The 22,101-nt window shown below is 40.2% G+C and overlaps 2 long non-coding RNA genes across 5 annotated transcripts in view; both read right to left on the bottom strand.

The window, feature by feature from the left end:
* Window positions 1-764: 764 nt before the first annotated feature.
* On the bottom strand, window positions 765-9,502 carry LOC116070839. Its single transcript, XR_004110582.1, has 4 exons — window positions 9,413-9,502; window positions 6,457-6,504; window positions 2,257-2,367; window positions 765-1,645 (listed from the first exon to the last, which is right to left on the bottom strand). It is a non-coding gene; the product is annotated as an uncharacterized LOC116070839 (long non-coding RNA).
* Window positions 9,503-9,533: 31 nt separating this feature from the next.
* The window catches only part of LOC116070838, a 23,523-nt gene continuing 10,955 nt past the window's right edge, over window positions 9,534-22,101 (bottom strand). The window contains exons 2-6 of one of the 4 annotated variants that reach the window (XR_004110580.1): window positions 21,682-21,826; window positions 19,082-19,161; window positions 13,834-14,017; window positions 12,901-13,037; window positions 9,534-10,473 (exon numbers count right to left, since the gene is read on the bottom strand). This is a non-coding gene — a long non-coding RNA (uncharacterized LOC116070838). Of the gene's footprint in view, window positions 10,474-12,900; window positions 13,038-13,833; window positions 14,018-19,081; window positions 21,827-22,101 lie in introns of all 4 variants that reach the window. The other 3 variants (XR_004110578.1, XR_004110581.1, XR_004110579.1) reach the window with 3 other exon arrangements.

Here is a 22,101-nt window from a genome sequence, read left to right on the forward strand (position 1 = left end):
ATATATATATATATATATATATATATATATATATATATATATATGTATGTATATGTGTGTGTGTATATATATATACATATATATATTTGGAGTTATTTAAAATTTATATTGAGAAAAACATATTTTTAGTATTGCTATAGACAAGTATCTACATAAGACTGTTAAATTGATTGTTGTTTTATATCTAGCAACTTTTATAATACTCATTTTTATTGTTATAATAGTTTATACATTTTTAAAGAATATGACAAAAAAAGGTATTGTAGATTAAGGGGCAGGTCTCTGGGAGGAGTTGGGGTACAAAAGGGAAACAAGAATGTGATTTAATTCCATTTACTTAAAATATGTTTTTAAATGTTAACAAATTCAGATAAATTGAAATCATGTATCTTTTCTCAGCACACGCATTTAATCCCAGCACTTGCAAGGCAGAGGCAGGCGGATTTCTGGTCTACAGAGTGAGTTCCAGGACAGCCAGGGCTATACAGAGAAACCCTGTTTTGAAAAAAACCAAAAACAACAACAACAACAACAAAACTAAACAAATACAATTTTTTTTCTAAGCAGTTTTTTTTTGTTTTGTTTTGTTTTGGTTTTGGTTTTGGTTTACAATTCAGGGTTTCTCTGTATAGCCCCAGCTGTCCTGGAACTCACGCTGTAGACCAGGCTGGCCTTGAACTCACAAATCCGTCTGTCTCTGTCTCCCAAGTGCTGAGATTAAAGGGGTGTGCCACCACTGCCCAGCTCTAAGCAGGTTTTTTTTTTCTTTGTATTTTTTTTTCTAAGCAGGTTTTTAATCAAGCAAAGTAATCATTTTATTATCTGTGAGAGTGAGAGTGGGAGGTGTACCTGTTGGGAGCACATGGTCAGAGGACAGCTTAGTGCAGTCAGTCCCCTCCTACCTTTAAGTTGGCTCTAGGGACCAAACTGAGGTCGTCAGACTGTATCCTCAGACAGCACCTTTACCCAACAAGGCACCTCACCAGCTCTAAGCCATTTTTAAGTTGGCTCCCCCTACTTAAAATCCCAGCACTCTGGGAGGGTGAGAATCATACACCTACATCTCAAGGCCAGTTTGGGCTACGGGAGACTCTGACAGGAGGTGAGGTAAGGAAGCTGTAGGTCACAATGTTATCTTTATCGGGTAAGGTTTGTTAGAGGCATGGCCAAAGGCTTGCTTCTTCTGCAAGATCCAGAATTAGACAGACTTGCCTATGATCAGTGCTGCCCTGGGGCAGTCTCTCCCCTACCCACTGGCAGAGCAGCTGCCTTCCCTGGAGAGGGAGAAGAAAGGCCAGGCTAGGAAAAGGATAGGAGTGAGTGAAGGGGTGGAACAAGGTAGGGAAGCTGTGTGTGCTCTATAGGAAGTACACAGAAGCCGCCCTGCGCAGCTCAGCTGTACTCAGTGCTCAGCACACCATGGTTTGATCTCCAACATCAGCACCACCAAAATCAACAACTAAATAAAGTACAAGGATTTTAAGGTGCGTGGGTGGCAGCAACAGGAATGATGAATCCTGGAAAATTCGGTCATCCCTGTTGCTTAGAAGTTTCTTTAGAGCAACGTTGTTTAGAAACACTCTTCTGGGAGACAGATTCTTGATTGGGAACTTCTGCTGAAATGAAAACTGCAGATTGTCCTCATCTGTAAGGTTTTAAAAGTCATATTAGAGTTTGTGATGAAAGCTAATGATAACTGCTATGGTCTAAATGGCCTCATGGTCATTCATATTTAAAATGTAATCCCTATTGTTAGGTATTAAGAGGTGGGCCTATTAAGAGAGGATTAGGTTGGGAGGGCTCTGCTCCTCATCAATGGATTAATCCTTTTTAAGATTAATGGATTAATGGGTTAATGGGTTATCTATGTTGGGGTCTGTTTTAAACCAACTTAGCTCTATCTCTTGTACGCATTCCACTGCCCATGTGACACTATTTGTCATGTCTGGACTTCAGTGTGTCAACACCAGCCCCCACTACACATGGCTTCTCAACCTTTGACTTCCCAGCCTCTAGAGTCACTGGCTAAAATATACCCCATTCTATGTATGGTACCCAGTCTCTGATATTCTGTCATTGTAACAAAAATGGGCTTTAGTAACAATAAAGAACATGTCTGGAAGTTCATGAACCTCATTCCATATACGATCCCCAGTCTCTGACATTCTGTCATAGTAACAAAAATGGACTACATCAATAACAAAGAACACGTCTAGAAGTTCATGAACGAAAATAGCATTTTAAAAAACTGCTTACCATGACTGGGCAGAGTGGTGCAGCTATAAATCCAGCATAGGAAATGGAAGCAGAAAAAAATGAGTTCAAGGCCAGCCTCAGCTTCACAGCAGGTGTGCAGTGAAATCCTGGCTTTAAAAAAAAAAAGTTAGGTAGGTGGTGGTGGCATGTGCCTTTTCATCCCAGCCCTCCAGAAGCAGAGCAAGTCCACCTGTGAGTTCAAGGCCAACCTGGTCTAACAGATCTAGTTCCAAGACAGCCAAGGCCACACAAAATAAACCCTGCCAAATATAAACAAACAAACAAAGTAAAACAAAGGAAGCCAAAATGCTTGCTAAACATTTCCCTTCAATTCTTCTGAGTAAAACACTAGCCTTTTGTTTCAGCTGCCTTGCAAATATTTCTCCCGTGACACGGAATTGATATGGTTGGAAACCACGCACTCAGCAAAATTATACATTAAGAACAACACTTTTAGGAATTATACTTTGACCACTAAAATTTTATGCAACTTTGTAACTAGAGTGTTAACAAAAACAGTAATTGGTGTCTTGAGAGATGCTTGGATGGTCCAGGCAGGCAGTGCTGCTTGGTTGGAGTTTGCCTCAAGGCTATTAAAATGCTATTAAAATGATTGTATGGAGTTACAGGGATGGAAAATAGATTAGACATTGCTAGGGCTAAGCATGGGGTAGAAACGGAAGGGCATGGGTATGAAGGAGACCTTTGGTGGCTCTCCTCATCCACACCTTTGATAAAATTGCAAAGAACACACCATACATAGGTGCACACAAAACTGATAAAAACTAATAATCCCTGTGGATCATTCTAATGACCAATATCTGTTTCCTGACTTTGACATGATACTACAATTGTACCAATTTCTATTGAGGAAGATGGATATATGAGATCTCTCTTATACACTATGGATTGATTTTGTTGTTTGTAAATTCCCTGCAAATCTATAATTAAACAAAATCAGAAGATTTAAAAAAGCATCAGAGGACAGTAGAATGATAGCATTTCAGTGCTTGCCTTGCAAATGCAAGGACCTAGCTCAGTCCCTATGAACTTATAAAAAAAGCCAGTCACGGTCACACAGGCTCCAGCACTGGGGAGGCAGGGACATGTGAATATGTAGGTCTTGCTAGGCAGCTAAGATGCCATGTCTAAAAAACAACTCTGTCCCTTCCCCTTCCCCTCCCCCTCCTTCTCCCCCTCCCCTCTCCCCTCTCCCCTCTCCCCTCTCCCTCCTCTCTCTCTCTCTCTCTCCCCCCACCCCCCTCACACACACACACTGGTTGAACTGAATTGCGGTTGTAGTTGGGAGAAAAGTTCTGAGCCAGAGGCATGGTACCTAAGGAACCGTGGAGGAGGTTCTTCCTTAAGGAGGGCAGACCAACCTGCCCCAGCTAGGCCTAGAGTCCACTTATCCCAGAATGGTCCCAGCAGGTCATTTGTGTTTTCTTAACATACACCAGAAAGGGTTCTATCTATTCCCCAACTTGAAAGTTTTTTCTCTTGTGGTTGAAGACTACACCTAATTTAGCTCTCACTATTCAAACGTGACTTCTTTCAGAAATCATTTATATTTGGAATATGGTTACTGTCTTTGTTTAGGATCTACCTGGCCATTTAGGAAGACATTACTTGACTGTGTTGTACAGGATTTTATTTAAGGGGAAAAGCATTGGGAGGAAGGCTTACATCCGATGAATGTGCCTTCCCTCTGGAGACACTCTGGCCACTGGAGTCTGAAAATTGATGACTCACATGTAAACAAGAGACAGATGAGTCAGCCAAGCAGGGGTGCTGAGTGTGGAACCCCTCAACTCGGGCATCAGACCAATCAAGGTAGAGGGGTCACCATGGGACCTTGTTTCAAGTGTAGTCCACCTGAGTCTGTTTCAGAGTCTATTGGTCTGCAGATGAGGTACAGGAGTCTACTCGGTACTGTGACCCCCCCAGGGGATGTCGGTGCTGTTTCTCTGAGAAACACTTTGGAAAGCACAGGCTTAAATCTTCAACAAGGAAAAGGACTGCCCCACTAGCATTTAAGTAGTTAGCTGACTTCCTGCTGAAATAGTGCAATTTAGCTGAACAGCGAGTTGTGGAAGAGACAGCCCAGCCATGCTTCAAAGACATGCTGAGCAAACTAAAAGCATGATGACATTGCTTCCAAAGCTGGGGACTGACAGCATCTGACAGCCGAGCCGGTACTGGTGTCACCTTCAAATACAAAGAACATTGGGTGTTTTGGCTTATTCCAGCAGGCATAAAATGTTACAAGGAAGCTATTCCCCTAACTAGCTTCCTTCTCTGAAGCAGCACTATGGAATAAGAATGTCGTGGGCTCACACATCAGCTTTCCAGCTACCCACTTATCACAGGGGAGAGCTTTACATCGTCTGCCCCTAGGCAAATGGTGGGGGTTCACAAAATTTCTTGAATGTTGGAAAATGTACTTTTGAAAAATACATTCCATGTTCTTTACAGCTTAGGCACATTTTCTCATGATGTTAGGGGGAGTGGAGTTGAAGTACAAGCTATCAAGCAAATGGCTCACTGGCAGGTGATAAAAACATCAAAGAAAATTCCCAGCCCATGTGAACCGGTGTTGCATTTTGCGTTCTTTAAAAAACATACAGGTCAGAATGGTGCATGTTTACAGGTACTCCGTATTCAGGAAAACATTGTAGTGACATCTGAATCAGGGTAAACCTTTCTAGCCCTTCAAATCTGTTGTCCTTGGACAGAGGACATAGCAGATAAGGAGCAGGAAAGATGCTTGATTTTTAGCTGAAAGGAAAAGAAAAAATTGTGTTTGGGTTTAACAATCCCAAGACCTGGGGCTAAAGAGATGGCTCAGCAGTTAAGACCACTTGCTGCTCATGCACAGGACCAGAAAGTGCAACTCCCGCATCCACATGGAGCCTTACAACCATCCAAGACTCTAGTTTCAGAGGATCTGACACCTTTTTTTTCTGATATCCACAGGCAGGCAGGTGGTACACATACAGCCATACAGGTAAAACATGCATACATACAAAATTAATACACTTAAAAAAATCGTGAGACCCAAACAATGTTTCCCAATATCATTGGAAAGAGCAGCTTTGTTCCAAGAAAGTTTGAGGTCTGACTGGGCCATTTTTAGAATTAGAATCTGGACCTTTCCCTTCCTTCTTTTTTGCTTTGAAAATGCAGAGATTTGGTTGTGGTTGAGATGTGAAGAGTTACCTAAGCTAGATGAGGACAGGAAAAGTAACAGAATGGAAGACCCAGCTGTCCCACAGCTACCTCAAAGCTGGAGATCTTCAGCAAATAAGTGCCAGTCATCTTGCTGTAATCAGACATTTGGATCTAACAGGGTTTAAGGCTAGTAATAAAGCCATAACTTCTATGGGAGATCCTATTTTTAAATTAGTGCCTTCTACCCATGTAACAACACAACAAAAGGGAATTAATAACTGAAAGGGACCATGATCCTGCTGGCTCACCATTGTATTCCCAACTGCTGTCACCTAGAGGAGGAACAAATAATAGTGTTTCAATAAATGAAGGCGTATGTGAGTCCCCACATTGACAGGTAGGTAAGCTGCCACTGAAGTCTGAAAGGGAGACATACCTGAACAGCCATTTATGTTGTTGAATGTGCTGACAGGTGCCACAAGCTCCTGTTTCTTATTTGTGCTGCTCTGTCTTTTTCTGCATTCAGAGTCAGCTCTAAGAACTGCCATGTGGGAACATTAGCAACCATTAGGTGATATTCTTATTTACAATTGATGCTATGTGCTTCCCAACTTGTGCCCCCTTGCAAACCGAAGACCATCACTTATAAGTAAGCTAGGTAGCTCTTCACAATTAAGATAAAATAAGAAGGCAAATTAGTACCATCCTAGTGGCCTTGGCAGATATATAATATTCAAAATGAATAGTTTGCCAGGTGTGGTGGTATATACCTGCAATTCCAGCAACTGAGAGGTAGAGAGAGGAGAAGCGAGAGCTTAAGTTATCCTCAGATATACAAGGAGCTCAAGTCAGCCTGGGCTATGAACCATGTCTCAAAAATCAAACAAAAAATGACTACTGATAGAGAAGTGAATTGTGGCCCTCAAAATATGTTTACATCAGTATAACCTCACTTGGAAAAACCCAACTCTTTACAGGTATAATTAAGTGTTTTAAGATTAGGTTACTCTGGACTATTCAGATAATTACCTTAGTCCAATGCCAAGTATCTCTGTAAGAGCAGAAGAGGAGAAAGTCCTGTAAAACATAAATACTGGAGTGATGCAGTCATAGGCCAAAGGCTGTCTGAAGTCATCAAAGCTAGAAGAGGCCATGGAACTCTCTCTTGGATCCTTCATAGGATGAGACAGATTGCTGGCACCTTGATTTTGGGTCTCTGGCCTCCAGAATTGTGAAAGGACAGTTTGCTTGTTTGTTTGTTTGAGTGTACATGTATGTGTGAGTATCTGCCACATATGAGTAGCTGCCCTTCAGAGGCTAGAATAGAATATTGAAGTTGTGATTGTAAGCTGCTCCACAGGGATGTTGGGAACTGAACTCAGGTCCTCTGGAAGATCAGCAAAGAACTCTTGATGCTAAGCCATCTCTGCTGCCCCAAAGAATAGGCCTTTAACTACCAAACTTGTGGCATTCTTTTTAATAGCAGCCCATGGAAACTGATTTTTAATCTGTTAGGCAAAACTGAGTCAAAATAAGGCAAAATAAGGCAAATGAAATCACAAAGATGTAAACTCGAGTACTCATGTAAATATTCAATCTGCTAAGACATACACCTTCTATACATGTGCCACTTGAACACCAGTGTTCATATCATTGAGAGGCAGCATTACACCAAAGGCTTGTATTTTGATTTCCTCAAAGATAATAAACCTTGGCTCCTTTCTGAGAACATACCACTCCCATACATCAGTCAGGAACAATGAGGTGTTCAATTGCCCATGACAATTTTTCTAAGTGCAGTATTAGAAGCAAAGCAGGGATTACATAGCAATAAATGGGCATTACAGCTGTCCCTGAATAAGTCACTCTTGTCTTATTTATTATGACCTTGCAGGAGCACTCATTCAAGTCCAGTCAGCAAACACTGGGCATGTAGCAGGTGCCTGGGATTCCACCAGGTGCTGAGTGGGCAAAGAGGAATCCAAGTTCTTGCAGTCTGGTTCACTGATACAAGTAGGACTCAGGTATAGTGCATGTGATAGAGGAGAGAGCACGGGTAAGAGACACCTCCACCCAGGGTGCAGTAAGAGAAGATGGGGCTGGGGTGTTATCTTGAAGTCTTAGCTAGCAGAATGAGGGTTGGGGGTATATTGTAGGGGGAACAGCTACTTGGAACGTAGAAGCCCAGTATAATCTTTAATCTCTGTTGTCAACTAAAGTGAAATCTGGAATCAGCTGGGAGGCAAACCTCCATTCCTGCCTTCAGGGATTATCTTGATTAGGTTGATTGGAATGAGAACATTTGCTCACTGCCACCACGTGATGCCATTCCCTAGGCTGCGTACAAATCAGAAAGTGAGCTGAGCACAAGCATTCATTGCTCTCTGCGTCTTGACATGAGTAGCTGTCTGGAGCTCCTGATGATGTGACTTCCCCACTCTGATGGACTGTGACGTTGAACTGTGAGCCAGAAGAGACTCGTTCTCCCTTAAGTTGTTTTTATCGGGATATTTTATTATGGCAACAGGAAGAAGGAGCTAATGTACCTAGAATCCAACAAGAGGATGCCTGGATTAGAGAATTCTACTATGGTCAGGCTGGGGCAGCCAGCAGGGTAATGAAAGTGAAGGGCCTTAGTAAGGAACTTGAGTTTCTTCCTTAAAACCAGAGAGAAAGTCTTCATACCAGTTAACATGATAGGATCATATTGCTTTTAGGAAAGAAAATCTGCTGGTGTTCACTTCTAGATAAGAATGGGACAGGAAGACCAGGGGTGCAGTTCAGCTGTAGCTTGTATACCCAATGTCTGTAAGGCCCTGATTCAATCCCCAGTGCTAAAAAAAAAAAAAAAAAAAAAAAAAAAAAAAAAAAAAAACAGAAAATGGGGGAGGATTAGTCCAGGTATCAGGAAAGAGGCATCAGCCTGGGGCTGAAAAGGAGGGAGGTCTGGAGGATTCATTCATTAAGGGTTGCTTTTCAGGACTAGCTGAGAATAAAGCAAGGAAAAGCAGAACTCGAACATCTCTCCAGTTTTGATCTCCTAAAGATCAACCCCAGTCTTTCTATTCATCCCTGTGCCAGCCTAGCCACTTGTCTAAAATAAGTCCTCAATTTATTAGCAGTTGAATCAAATTTCCCAGGTTGCTATTAGAGACCGGAGTTCCAGGTACTTTCCACAGACTCCTGGAATACCCTTCATTTTCAAGTACATAAAGGTGCTAGGAGGGATGACGGACAGCTCTCACAGGGCATTCCCGGTTTTGTTCGTCCGCCCGTTTAGTGGCTTCTTACTGGATTAATGGCCTGGTACATGAATCGCAGTGACTGTCAGAGCAGAATGGAGTGCTAACTGGAGGTTTGTGTTTTACTCTCTCCTGACTCTGTTGCTATTCTGAGCTCCAGGCAAGGGTCAGATACTGGTGAAATTGCAAATACCACTTCCCCTGCTTGCAGCTCTCTCACAGGCATTGGTAGCATACATACATACATACATACATACATACATACATACATACATCTCACACACACACATATTCAGTCTAACAGAAAAGCCACAGTTCGTTTCTCTCTCTGATATAACCTCTAAAGGAATCTCAACAGCTCAACTGACTAAAGCCTTTCTAAATCTGTTTTGTTTGTTTGTTTTTGGTTTTTGGTTTTTTTTTTGGGGGGGGGGGTTGTTTTGGACTGGATGGCTCAGCAAATGTAGCACTGTGCTCTTGGGATGCTGGATAGAGTTCACCTGCAGACTTGCTTCCTGAGGCCAAAGTGCCTCCACTGTTCTTTAACAGGCTTTTATACCAAGGAGAGAAGGAAGGCAGAAAAATAGGAGTGCCTTCTGCAGAGAGGTGACTTGAGGTTGGGGCACCCTGAGTCTTGCCAACTCGGGGTGTCCAAATACCATTGTGCCCTAGGCTGGACTCAAAGGAACGAAGCCTGCCTGAAGGGAATGGAGTCCTTTTTTACAGCACCTAAATGAAGTTACCTGTCATTGACTCCCAGGCTTTCTACTTGAAGTAGGCAGCTTCTCTTAAGTCAGGCAGTAAATTTTCGGGCACCATTTGTCTTTCCTGAGACTGGCCGTTTGGGGTGAGGTACTAGGAAAGAGTGGAAGTTAGGTTTTAATTGATCGTATAGGGTATCATGAGTCACTGGCTCAGGCCCAGTCAGGGTCAGATTACTAAAGAGTGGAAGGGTTTGTTTCTTATTATTGGATCTTTATTTTCTTCAGAATTCTTTAAAAAGTGAAGCCTCATAAAAGGTTTTAGGTCATTGGGGAAATGCTCTCAAAGGGAATTATGGGATATCGCCCCTTCATTTTTGTTCTCTTGCTCCCAGTCATGTGCAATGGCTGATTATAGACTGGACCCTCCAATACTGTGAGCCTCACGTGTTTGCTCTCGATAATTTATTTCCAGTACCTGTTACAGTGACAAAAGCTGACTAGAAGATATTTATCCCCCTACTGGCTATGGGCAACCACTGATCTGCTTTTTGCTATCATAGGTTATTCGTTTGTTTGTTTGTTTGTTTGAGGCCTTAATTTAATTTTAAGACAGGTTCTTATGTAGCCCCAGAAACTCTCAAAGTCACTATGTTGCTGACGATAATCTTGAACTCCTAACTTTCCTGCTTCTACCTCCGATGTATCACCATATCCGGCTACTGTAGTTTTACATATAAATAGACTTATAATGTATAGAGGTTTTATTGTGATTGAATTTTCTCTGAAAATCATATTGTTGAGACGTATTGGTTTTATCTATGTCAATACAGCACTGATTGATTGATTGGTTGGTTGCTGGGATGGCTTCTTGCTGTCAGTTTGTTTGCAGTTCTGGCCTTGGATTTGTTAGGTACCTGCTCAGCCACTGAGCTCCTCTCTGCTTCTGCTGGGTGGTTTTCCATTGTGTGGTTCTTTTACACTTGTTTTACCCGTTCAGCAGTGATGGACATTTGGTTGTTTCCACTTGGGACTGTTATGATAAAGTTGCTTTGCATGCATGCCTGTGTAGACACATGTTTTCATCTCCCATGTGTAGCTATCTGGAAGTAGAATTTCAGGACCGCATAAGCAACAAATCTAACTTTTAAAGATAATATCAGGGCTGGGGATGTATTTCGGTGTTAGCTTACCACATATGAGGCTCTGGGTTCAATCCCCAGGCCAAAACCAAAAAAAAAAAAAAAAACAAACAATGTCATTTAGTTCGCTAGTCCCTGCCATTTGTGTAATCACTAGCAATATGTGACAAATTTCAGTTGTAATATATATATATATATATATATATATATATATATATCTTTGTCAGCTTTTTAGAAGTGTCAGTCTTCATGACTTGTCCATCACTGTGTAGTGATACTGTGAGTCCGAATTGTCATTTTCCTGATACGTAACAGAACTGACACCTTTTTCTATCAATTACTCAGAAAACAAAGTGCCAAAATAGCCAATCAAACCCGATTTGTAAGCAGAGACTCAAGCGGTATCCTAGCGGTATAACTCAAGGCTACATGATTATCTAAAATCTCAAGGCATCACCCAAAGATAAAAATAAAAGAAATAAGCTCAGGCTTGCCCAATATAGGTACAGGAAGTAGAGAACAAATTAAAGAATGACTCTTCAAGTGGTGCCTATAATGTTCGCATCATGTTATTATCTATCTCAACTTCAAGGCTGAATCACTGAATCATTGGCTTAAGCACCTACTTTCTATTGAACAAATTTACGTTCTGAAATGGAATGGAGGAGGCATATAATTACATGAAATCATAAACATAAACAGTTTTTCCTAGAAAATACTTGTTTTCATAACAATTTATTTTATGTATATATATTATATTATATTATATGTGTAATATATAACATAGTATATGCTATAATATAATATAATATGGTATGAGGGTGTTAGATCCCCTGGAAATGGAGTTACAGACAGTTGTGAGCTGCCTTGTGGGTGCCAGGAATTGAACCCGGGTTCTCTGGAACAGCAGCCAGTGCTGTTAAACCACTCAGCCATCTCTCCAGCCCTAAAGATATGTGAGGAAGAAAGGTATTTGGAATGGAGAAGAAGAGACACCATTTGTGATAGTGAATTGGCTGAAATATTTCCACATTTCAACAGACAAAAGTTGAAGATGGTGGATAGCTTTGTACTTGTGCCCTATGTCCTAGAACAACTGTTTCAAAATATCACAGTCCAGGTTGCTTTAACAAGGGAAATAGACTTCCTACAGTTCTCCAGGTTTGAGGGACAAGGTCAAGATATCAGCCTGTTTGATGTCCTCTCTTCTGGCTAGCAGATGGCTGAATTATCCTCATGGTCTCCAGTAGCTTTTGTTCTGTATGGGGACACTTTGGGTCTTTTTGTCTATCTGTACTTATAAAAGTACTTGTCAAATTGGATGAGGGATTATTCTAATGAATTAACACTTCTTTAAAGTCTGTCTCAATGGGGGAGGACCAGCCTGGTCTACAGAGTAGGTTCCAGGAGAGCCAGAGCAAACCAGAGAAACCCTGTCTAAAAAAATAAATTAATAAAAATTAATAATAATAATAATAATAATAATAATAATAATAATAACAATATAGGCTACCTCCTGAGTAGGAGAGATGGCTCACAGTTAAGATTAAGCATGGGACAGGGTGGGGCAGGCAGAGACAAGTGATCCCTGAGTTGGGCTAGCCTGGTCTACACAAAGAAATCCTATTTCAAAAACAAACAAACAAAAACACATTTGGTACTCCTCTAGAAGAGTCATCAGGCAGTTTAAAACTGCCTTAACTCTAACCTTAGGGGAAATCTGACTTCCCTCTGATCTCCTCAGGCTCCTGCACTCATGTCTCTGGTACTCAAGAACACACATGTGTACACACACACACACACACACACACACACACATGAATAAAAATAAATAAATATCTCCATACAGAATCATATTCTAGGAGGGAGGGATGGAGTTATAACAATCCCTGAGGCAAGTCAGGCTTAGGAGTCCCCATAACTTCTATGTAACTCAGGAGACATCAGCACCAGGATCTAACTAGCTAGGTCAATCAGGGCAGGAAATAAGCGTGCTCAGCCTGTTATCTAGGTAACCTTTGTGCTATATGATTTGCCTGTGTTATATATAACCTACTACCAGGCTCCAAAGTCTATCTCTTGAGACTGATAATATTTCTGCCTATTTTCAAGTCATCATTAAAAAATCTCTTTCTTCTGTTCATAAAATTAATGCATGCCCATTGCAGAGAAAAATCAAATATTAAGTAATGTATATAAAAGAAAACAAGTACCTTGGAAAACACTACATAGTAATATCCTCTGTTATCACCCTTTATATAGAGCCTTCAACATGTTTTCTTTTTATGCAAATACTTTTACCTTGTTTGAGAGTTCAGATACCATTTGATCCCAAGGCTTATTCACTACAATGACAAGCATCAGCCCATAACACACAATTGGTGGTACCTGACTACGAAGCAAGTGGTAGAGAGGCACAGAGGCAAGGCTCACAATCTATCCATCACTAGGAGTATCTTGGGTGGTGGCTCCTTCCTCTAGATCTTCTATCTTGATGCAGCCAGGGCAGCATGGTCAGTTGTTCTCTGGTCAGAGAGCAAGACCATCGTCACTGTTACAGCATCAGGACCTCTGCCTACCTGATGTGGGTCCTCTGCTTTTATTAACTACAGGGGGCAGTCACACTTTAGCCAATCACACTCTAGCATTACATCATTATCTGCCACACACAGCGTACAAGAGCTAACTGCTCATCCAACTCAGTCCTGTTCTTATTTCTTATTTACATGCTCTCTACATTCTACCCCCTAAATCCTCAAGGCACTCAGGGTCTTGGGGATTCACAAGGGCACACAGGTCAGGGGTACCAGAGTCATGTGTCACATTTTCTGTAATATTCAGTTTGGCAAAGTTTGTATCATGGTCTAATCTTAAAGTTAGCCTCTCCAGTGTTAGTGGTAGGTTACACCTTTTGCACTTGTTAAATCGTGACTGGAGGATTTTCCATGTAATATAAGCATTAAGTTGGAACAGGCTTTCCTCTAGAAATCGTTTTACCAGTTGTCTGGTACAATCTGCTTCTAACGTTTTTTGGACCCCAGGGTGGTATGGGAGATTTAGCTCCAAACCAGTCTCCATGGAGCAAGGCTTTTGCAGATTTGACATCATGTATGATCAGAGCTTTGCTGAGATCATATTGATAATGGCTGCCTTTGTTTATATAGGCTGCGAACACAGAGGCTATGCCTGTCTAACTGGTTCCTTATATAGTGGGTATCTATCTGGTCATTGGCAGGTGGAAATAAACATGGTTTACTAACATACAAAATAAGTCTTCCTCCAGTGGGCCCCAGAGGTTTATCATGATTAATGAGGACATACAGTAAGTACAGTTTTGGGGAGTTCCAAACATGAACACATGCAATCTGCTAAACAAATCTTTCTATGGCTCCATAGGTTTATAGAAACAACAAAAAAGTATCTGGCTGCGGAGGAGTTGACATCCTAAGTGCATCCCCAAGTTCTTCCTATTAGGAATTCTTGATTTTCTTAATTACAGACATGTCTAAAAAGAAACAAACTTATGGTTAGTACAAGAAAAATGCAAAATGTCACAAACCAAAATACTTCTTTTAACCAATGAAACCACTTATATACAGGATAGCAAAAATCAAACTGAGCAATCCTAGATAATTGGTCCCATATGCCACATTCCTTTTCAATTCCTTCTTCTAGTACTTACAAATGTAGGTGTTTGCTCTCAGTAGGCCTACCATATTGTATAATTCTGCTGTCTTATGCACCAATAATTTTTCTTGGTTCAAGAGTGTTTGATGTATGCTCTGTATTTGTGTCTCATTGTGCTCTCCTATCTCATAGATTTATCTAACGGTTTTTAACAAATTTATCCATGTGGCCTTTCTCCATTTCAAAATCAAATTGTGCATCTGACAAGAAGTAATTTTTTAAGCTGGGAAGTGGTGGTGTACGCCTTTAATCCCAGCACTTGAGAGGCAGAAGCAGGTGGATTTCTGAGTTCGAGGCCAGCCTGATCTACAAAGTGAGTTCCAGGACAGCCAGGACTATACAGAGAAACCCTGTCTTGAACCCCCTCCCCAAAAATAATTTTTCCTTGATAGTTTACTGTGGTTATTCTCGTCTGATTGTGTACTACCATCTGGGAACAATTATGTACTAGATAGCATCCTCTAGTTGTATCCCATTCTATAAAATTATCATCCATGCTTATTTCATTTAAATAATTGCATCTAGCTGTAGTTTCATTATTGGTGTATACCAAGAATTTATAGTTACCCAGGATTTGTACAGTCTGAGGCACAGTAGAATATGCCAACACTGTTTCTTCTATTTTTCTTTGGGTACATGTGCATATACATATGTGTTGGGTCCTAGTCTGTGAGTTTGTTCCATGGGGATATATGGTGGTGTGTTATTAACATTTACCCATATAAAGTAGTCAATTGGTGCCACCCAGGTTTTCTCCTGTGTATATGGTGTTTTATACAACATAAATGTTTGTGATATATATTTACCCATGTATCCATTCTGTGCTAAGTTTAGTTCACATGCCTTCAGCACAGTAAGACATCTTTCAGTTCTAGAGTAGTTTGAAATTCAGGGGTTTGTCTGCCTATTCCTATTGTAAACAATATGTCTAATTCTCTAGTTATCCTTGCAACATTAGATTTATAAATTTGGCACATAATCAGGTTACAAATAGTGGTAATGAGATTTAATATCCTTTTATATTCCTAACTATATGTTTCCTGGAAGACCTGTATTTCTGTTTCCATGGTATTAACTCTCGTATGTAATGCATCAATTGGTTGTGATACTGCATGTAATGCCTTGGCTGTTTCTGCATTAATTTTTCTATGAGATAGAGCTCTGCTTTAATAGGTTGAGTAACAGCTGCCGCTACTCCTCCACCCATAATGCCTCTGAGGATTGCTCCAGTCACAAAAGCTCCTACTGCTAATGTTTGTAGGGGTTTTCTTCTGAATTTATTCATTGAGAAATATTGTAGCTCATAAGAAAATCCATCTGGGCAATATGTTCTGGGTGGTTGTAATGCCATTAAATTAATTTTTAACTGGATGGGTCTAGTTCTTGGCAAGAGAATGACTTGTGCTGGTAACACCACGTTGTGTCTGGTTCAACAAATAAAGCTCTTATTTTGTTTTACCTGGTGGTAGTATAATCCATTCTCTAGGATAGTGGGCTATTTTAAACTTAATCCGCATAGTATCATTATATTTTATGTTACCTCTATTTACTAGACATGGTATATCTGAGTGTTCTGAAATGTGTCACAATTTCCTGATCATGGGCAAATAATAAATAATATCCACGATCCCCCAATCATACTTTGCATATTTGCTTTAGGCTTGTGGGCTGTTCAATCTCACATCATCCATTCTTTATATTGTGGATTGTGTAGTTATTAATAAAAACAATACAGCAAGTTTTCATGTCTAATTTTTTGAAATGCACTTCATATCTAAATCCCAAGTTTTCCACAATTGTACTATCTGATTCTATACATGCATGTATTGCTGGGATAGGATACAATATTCCATAATCCTTTAATTCTTGTGGTATGCCTACCTTTTGTATATTTTGTAGGATAATATGTGGTTTAATATATTCCACCTATGTCCACCCTGAAAATTTGAAGGCTGGTATTTGTTGCGTCTCCTTGAATATAGTAACATTTTTGGCTGGTATTATTTTTGTAGTGTCATTTACTTTAATGTCCCATGGTATAGTGAAATCTATAATCTAGGGACACAGTTTGTGTGTCTAGTACTGTATCACAGATTGATCTCAACCAACTGTAGGGCTTCATTCTATTACCTGTGTCCCAAAGGGTCTCATTACCTTGGTGATTATCAACAAGGATGTGGACTATATAACTGCTTATTAAGCCCTCTTTTAGAAAGATAATGTTTGCCAGGGTCCTGTTATGTTTGCTACTCTCAATGTGTCAGTTTTATTATAAGTATCAAGCTTCAATGGTACCTCTCTCATTGGGTATCCAAATAGTACTGGGATATTTCACTTATTAATATATTACATCACTGAATATTTTATTTTGTTCTTAATGTTTCATCCAAACTCTTCTGTGTCCATGATTTTAAAGGTCGAAGAGGTACACTTCAAATTTTTGTAAAGTGGGGCCATGACATTCTGTCCTGCAAAGTCTGTTGTTACATTTGGCATTGCTGTTTTACTCAGTTATAAGCTATATTGGGGGGTCTGTGTCCTTGCAGTGTTGCCTTCTACTCCTACAGGGTAGCACATGTGTGTTGTAGTACTATACATACAAGATTGTGGTTTTCTTCCTGGTGTCACTGTTGCTGTCCATGATTGTGGAATGGGGTCAGTAAGCACACATGGCTGTCTGTAATGTTGTACACCCAATGCCATTGCTCTCCACCATTGTTTTAGGTCTGAGAATTTTTTAGTTCTATACTATAGTCCCAGAATGGTGTATCGTATGATGTTAGGTTGCCATACCATGGTAAATTATGGCATTCTGCTACGCATAGCCAATTTGTTGTGTTCCATTCCTGTCTTAAAGTTTTGTCTAGCTTTGCTTTCAAGGAATTGGGGTTATTTGTTCCCATATGACATGGAAAAAGGTGGCATCCCTGATCATAGGGGCCAGAGTTGAACAGGTATACTTGGGCAGTGTGTCCAATTCACCGGTTTGTATGGATTTATTGTGGTGGTAGGGGTTGTGGATTGTGTGGTTGGTTATTTTATCAGAACCTTTCTCATCAACCTCTTCATAATTATATTCTGCATGATATTCATATATCTGTTCTTCCAGTACCAGAGTTGTGTGGTTTTACTGATAATCAGTTTCCTCCAGAGCATCTTTGGTTTGGATGCAAAGTGAAACTTTAAGAATGTGGAACTGGGCCAGGCAGTGTTGGCACACACCTTTAATCCCAGCACTTGGGAGGCAGAGGCAGGCGGATTTCTGAGTTCAAGGCCAGCCTGGTCTACAGAGTGAGTTCCAGGACAGCCAAGACTACACTGAGAAACATGTCTTAAAAAAAAAAAAAAAAAAGAATGTGGAACTGCAGATATATAATGCGTTTTAAATACTCTCTCACTATGTCAGGTGGTATCATAAAAGGGCTTTTGAATATATTTCTTAATGGTTCATTTTTTAATATTTTATGCTCTTTTACTATGCTTAACTCCCAAAGAATATTTTGTATGTTTTGAAATAATTTAGTATTCAACATTAGATCTAGGATCCTCAGTTATGGATAGTATTAAATATTCATTAATGGTATTTTTAAGGTATGAAAGGATATGAATGTAAAAGCTGAACAAATTTTTATGCATTTTTTGATTCTCAAAATACTCAATATTATTAATATGTTTGATGTATAAAATGCATTTTAAATAATAAAAAAAATTGAGAAAAAATGTAACCCTGTAATAGGGTTGTCCGAGATGTTACATAATAAAGAATAATTATCATTTTAAAAAGAATGTGGCACTGATGGTCATATCACAGTCAAAGGTTGCTTCTGTTTCAATGCCTATAAAGGTGGCTGTGTAACCCTTGGATGTCTTCTAGGCGTTATAGCTTAGCTGTGAGGGTGTTCTGCGACGATTACTGAATATAGCTCTAGCATTGGATCCATTGGTATACAATTCATTAAAATGTCATTTTAATGGCTGTTGCTCATGAACGTTACTATTATTTCCCTTTGTAGCCACAAGGCATGTAGGTCTTAAAGAGATGTACTGGTTTGGATGCTGCTCTGAACTGGTCACATCCTTTAAACCAGCCATAATTTAAATAAGCATATTTCTGCCAAAAGGAGTGGCCATCCAATAACCTGGTAGTTTTCTATCAACTCCTGCAATAGTGAGGTAGTTGGTGGCATTAGAATTCCTGGGAGGTCCAATGTTTGGTATGGCAGTGGTTCATTTTGTTGAGGGAGTCCTAGCACTACTGTTTTCTGTGGCTCCTGTGCTGACCACTGTGCCTGAACTCGCGGTGCTTGGGATTGTGCCGGTGGCTCATGTATTCATTGGTGTACTGGCTGGGGTGCTTCCAGTCATATTGTTGCCTGATGTTCCCTGACATAATCCCCAAAACAGTAAGAGCCACAAGCATAATGATGCTAATATGCTTGTGGCTATAATCGCTCATGGGGAGGCCATAGTAATTATGGCTATTCCTGCTATTGCTCCCAGGAGCGTATACAGGACAGGCATGCTGAGATGTTTCTACATTTAGGTTATCATTAGTATGGCTGCTATGCAGTGCAATGCTTGTGAAGTCAGTACCAATACCAAGAGGATTTCCAGGGTACCTTAACATATATGGTGATGTAGGAACCTAGTCCAACCAATAGTCCAACTGGTAAATTTTGCTCCTGCCAACTTCCTGTGGGTTACATTTAGTCCTTGACTTGTTATTTGGTTGCACCAGTGTGTTGTGAAAATTACCACTGGCACTACAATATAAATAACTATAATTATAGCTAGGCATATAGATCAAGGCTTTTGCACAAAGATGTATGTATAATGTGTCATACACTATCTTCCAGTCTGGACAGTTTTAGGTTGGCTTTACCTTGTGTAATCCAGACGGTTTTCCCTGTCCTTGGGTAACCGACCACTTCTGCTGCTTCAAGTGTCTGATCCTTCTTATTCCTGTGAATGTATTTATAGTCCCTACTTAGTACCTTATCCTGCACCACTGGGTAATCTATATCTATGTTATATTTTATTACCTCTTATACTGGGGATTCCCTATTCAATCTTGGTCTAATGTTTAGTTCATGCACACATTTCATTAGTTCTTCTGCCAGGGAGCTACTCTTATCTCTACTTGCTAGGTTAGTTTTAAGCAGGCCATTAACTCTTTCGATGGTTCCTGCTGCTGTTGGCTGATAAGCCATGTGATATTGCCGTTGTATATTCATAATCTTACAAATGTTTTAAACTTGTTCACTGTGAAATGCATTCCTTGATCAGATTGTGCAGTATTTGGGGTCCCACAATGGGAAATCCAATCCCATAATGTGAGTATGGTTAAAGACCCACTTTTGGTGAATCCTAATCCGGTGCATAAGTCTACCAAGGTGCAAGGATATGCACCTTTCCATTGACTTAATGGTCCTGTAAGGTCTATTTGTAAGGTATGATTGAAACTCAGCCTATGTCCTGTTTTCCTTAGAATTGTATGTGAATCTAGTTTTATCTTTGGGGCAATGTTTGCATTAATTTATTGCATTTTTGATCCCTTTCCATGTCACCTTTAAATTTCTACTGAAAACCACTGGAATGCGGCATGCATTTCTGCATGTCCCAGGGTCTCATGTATTTTTAATATTTCTTCGGCGGTAATCTCTGCCTCCAAGTCTCTAGTTGGTATTGGCTTCCATTCTGCTTTAAGCCTTAATGTTTTGGAGCCTACCTGTTCTACCTTCCCATTTCACTTTAATCTAATTGCTAGGCTATTTTATCCACTGTCATTATGTCTATATTGGTCACCTTCTTTGTTAGGATGGGTGTCCACATGATATATGTGTACCTTAACTTCTTTGGCCATATTATATAGTTCCATCCAAAATTCCTTGGGCCATATATCCTTGCCATTAGTTTGCCAATCATTCACTTTCCATTTTCCTGAACATATGCCTATACCATTAGCTATGCACCATGAGTAAGTGAACAAAGGTAGTCCCTTTTGTTTTTATTTGAGGCTTTGCCTTGCTGCTGGTGTGGCTGCTCCTCCTCCTGCGTGTTGTACAGATTTAACTGTTCCTTGTTCAGTGATCACCATTCCATCCCCAGGTCTGTAGGCTGCTGCCTTCTACAAGACCATGCTCTATTTACTGGGTGTGGAGCCATCTATAAACCAGGCATTAGCCAGGGAAGGCTGGTACTCTCCTGTCCCCCCAGTGGTACCTGTTTCTGGGGAGGGGTGGCATTCGGGATGATTCATAATCCCTGTGGAGTCATAGGGCAGTTGGTCTGAATTATCAACTCCAATGCCTTTGGCACTGACCCCTTTGCAGACAGGGTACCAGAGTGAAGGAACTCCGCTAAGTACCATTCCACTGTAGTCCTTTCTCTTCCATGAGTAGACCGGCCCATGCTTCCTCTGGTACCTAGATCCAATCTCGGATCGGGATGGTGGTTTTGAATATTACTTGATTGTTCTGCAGCATGCTGTGGCAAGTTTTTAAGGCCTCATATGCTGTCCAAATTATTTTCTCAAATAAAAAGAAATTGTCTTCCAGCCAAAGGAAGAGTTTACAGTAGGAGCCTACTGGCCATTCTCTACCATTTCAAAAAGCAAAGATACTCTAGTTTCTATATTGTGTTATGTCTAAATATACTATACCATCTGGTTGGATGTATTGTAGCTTAGAATATTCCTTTATATATTCTAGCACTGTTTTCATAGCTTGTTCTTGGGATTTATCCCAAATAAAATCATTTGCTTTCCTTGTAATAGTATAAAAGGCCTTGGCTTTTAAATATAGTATGTGTCGTCTCCAATATCCAAACAATCCTATAAGATGTTGTACCTCTGTTTTATTGGTTGGTATTTTAAGATGTTCTAACTTATATGACTTCTGTAGGTATTTCTGGTCCTTTAGTGGACCACATTACACCCAAGAACTTGACGTTGTATCTGGTCTTGATGCCTTAGCCTTATTGATGGTCTAACCATTATCTCTCAATACTTGCATGGTTTGGTCTACTGGGTTGTGTGTGTGTGTGTGTATTTTTCTTTCTTTTTTTAACCTATTATCAAAATTTCATTAACATATGAACACATACTACAGTTAGGAGCTGGCATGACCTCATCCAGTGACCATCTTAGAACATTGTGGGCAATTATTGGGCTGTTTATGTATCCTTGTGGTTGTCTTGAAAATTGGTCCTGTCTTCCTTGCCAAGTGAATGTGGTGTATTCTCTGCTTTATGGGTGTAGTATTGTGGCAAAGCACATGTCTCACAAATCTAGAGTTTCCAGACATTTTGGTGCTGCTTTCTTAGTCCCCATGAGAATATCTACTACAACTGGTAATTGTCCTGACAGTTTAGGGGACAATTCATTAATTCTCCTATAATCTGCTGTCATTCGCCATTTACCATTTGGTTTAAAACTGGCCAAATTGGACTGCTGAAATGGAAAGTTCGAGTTGGTTCACTTACTCCTTTCTTTAGTAGGGTTTACTGGTTTCAGATAGCTCCTCACTTCCCCCTTCCATTGGGTGTTGTGACATAGATGAGGGTTTAATTGTTGGTCGTCTTACAGGTCCTCCTTTCACTTCTGCTAGACTACATCTTAGTTTGGCAACTTTTTTTTTTTAATTTAGGAAATCAGTAAAGATAAAAAAATTAAAGTCGTTAGAAAGCCTAACATATTTTCTGGTGCACTAAAACATGTAAACTCTAGGGAATTATTTTGTCATATATCATAAATTCTAACTTACATTCTGGTACTATGGATTTTCCTGCCACTCCTTGTATAATTATTTTTTCCTTGCTTGGTATAGTGTCTTGCCACGGACCGGGATTTCTCACGGGGTCCCTGTTCCACGGGACACGGGATTCTGGCCAGGTGGGCACGGG

Source organism: Mastomys coucha, unplaced genomic scaffold (assembly GCF_008632895.1).
Source record: "Mastomys coucha isolate ucsf_1 unplaced genomic scaffold, UCSF_Mcou_1 pScaffold22, whole genome shotgun sequence".
NCBI classification, from domain to species: Eukaryota; Metazoa; Chordata; class Mammalia; order Rodentia; family Muridae; genus Mastomys; species Mastomys coucha.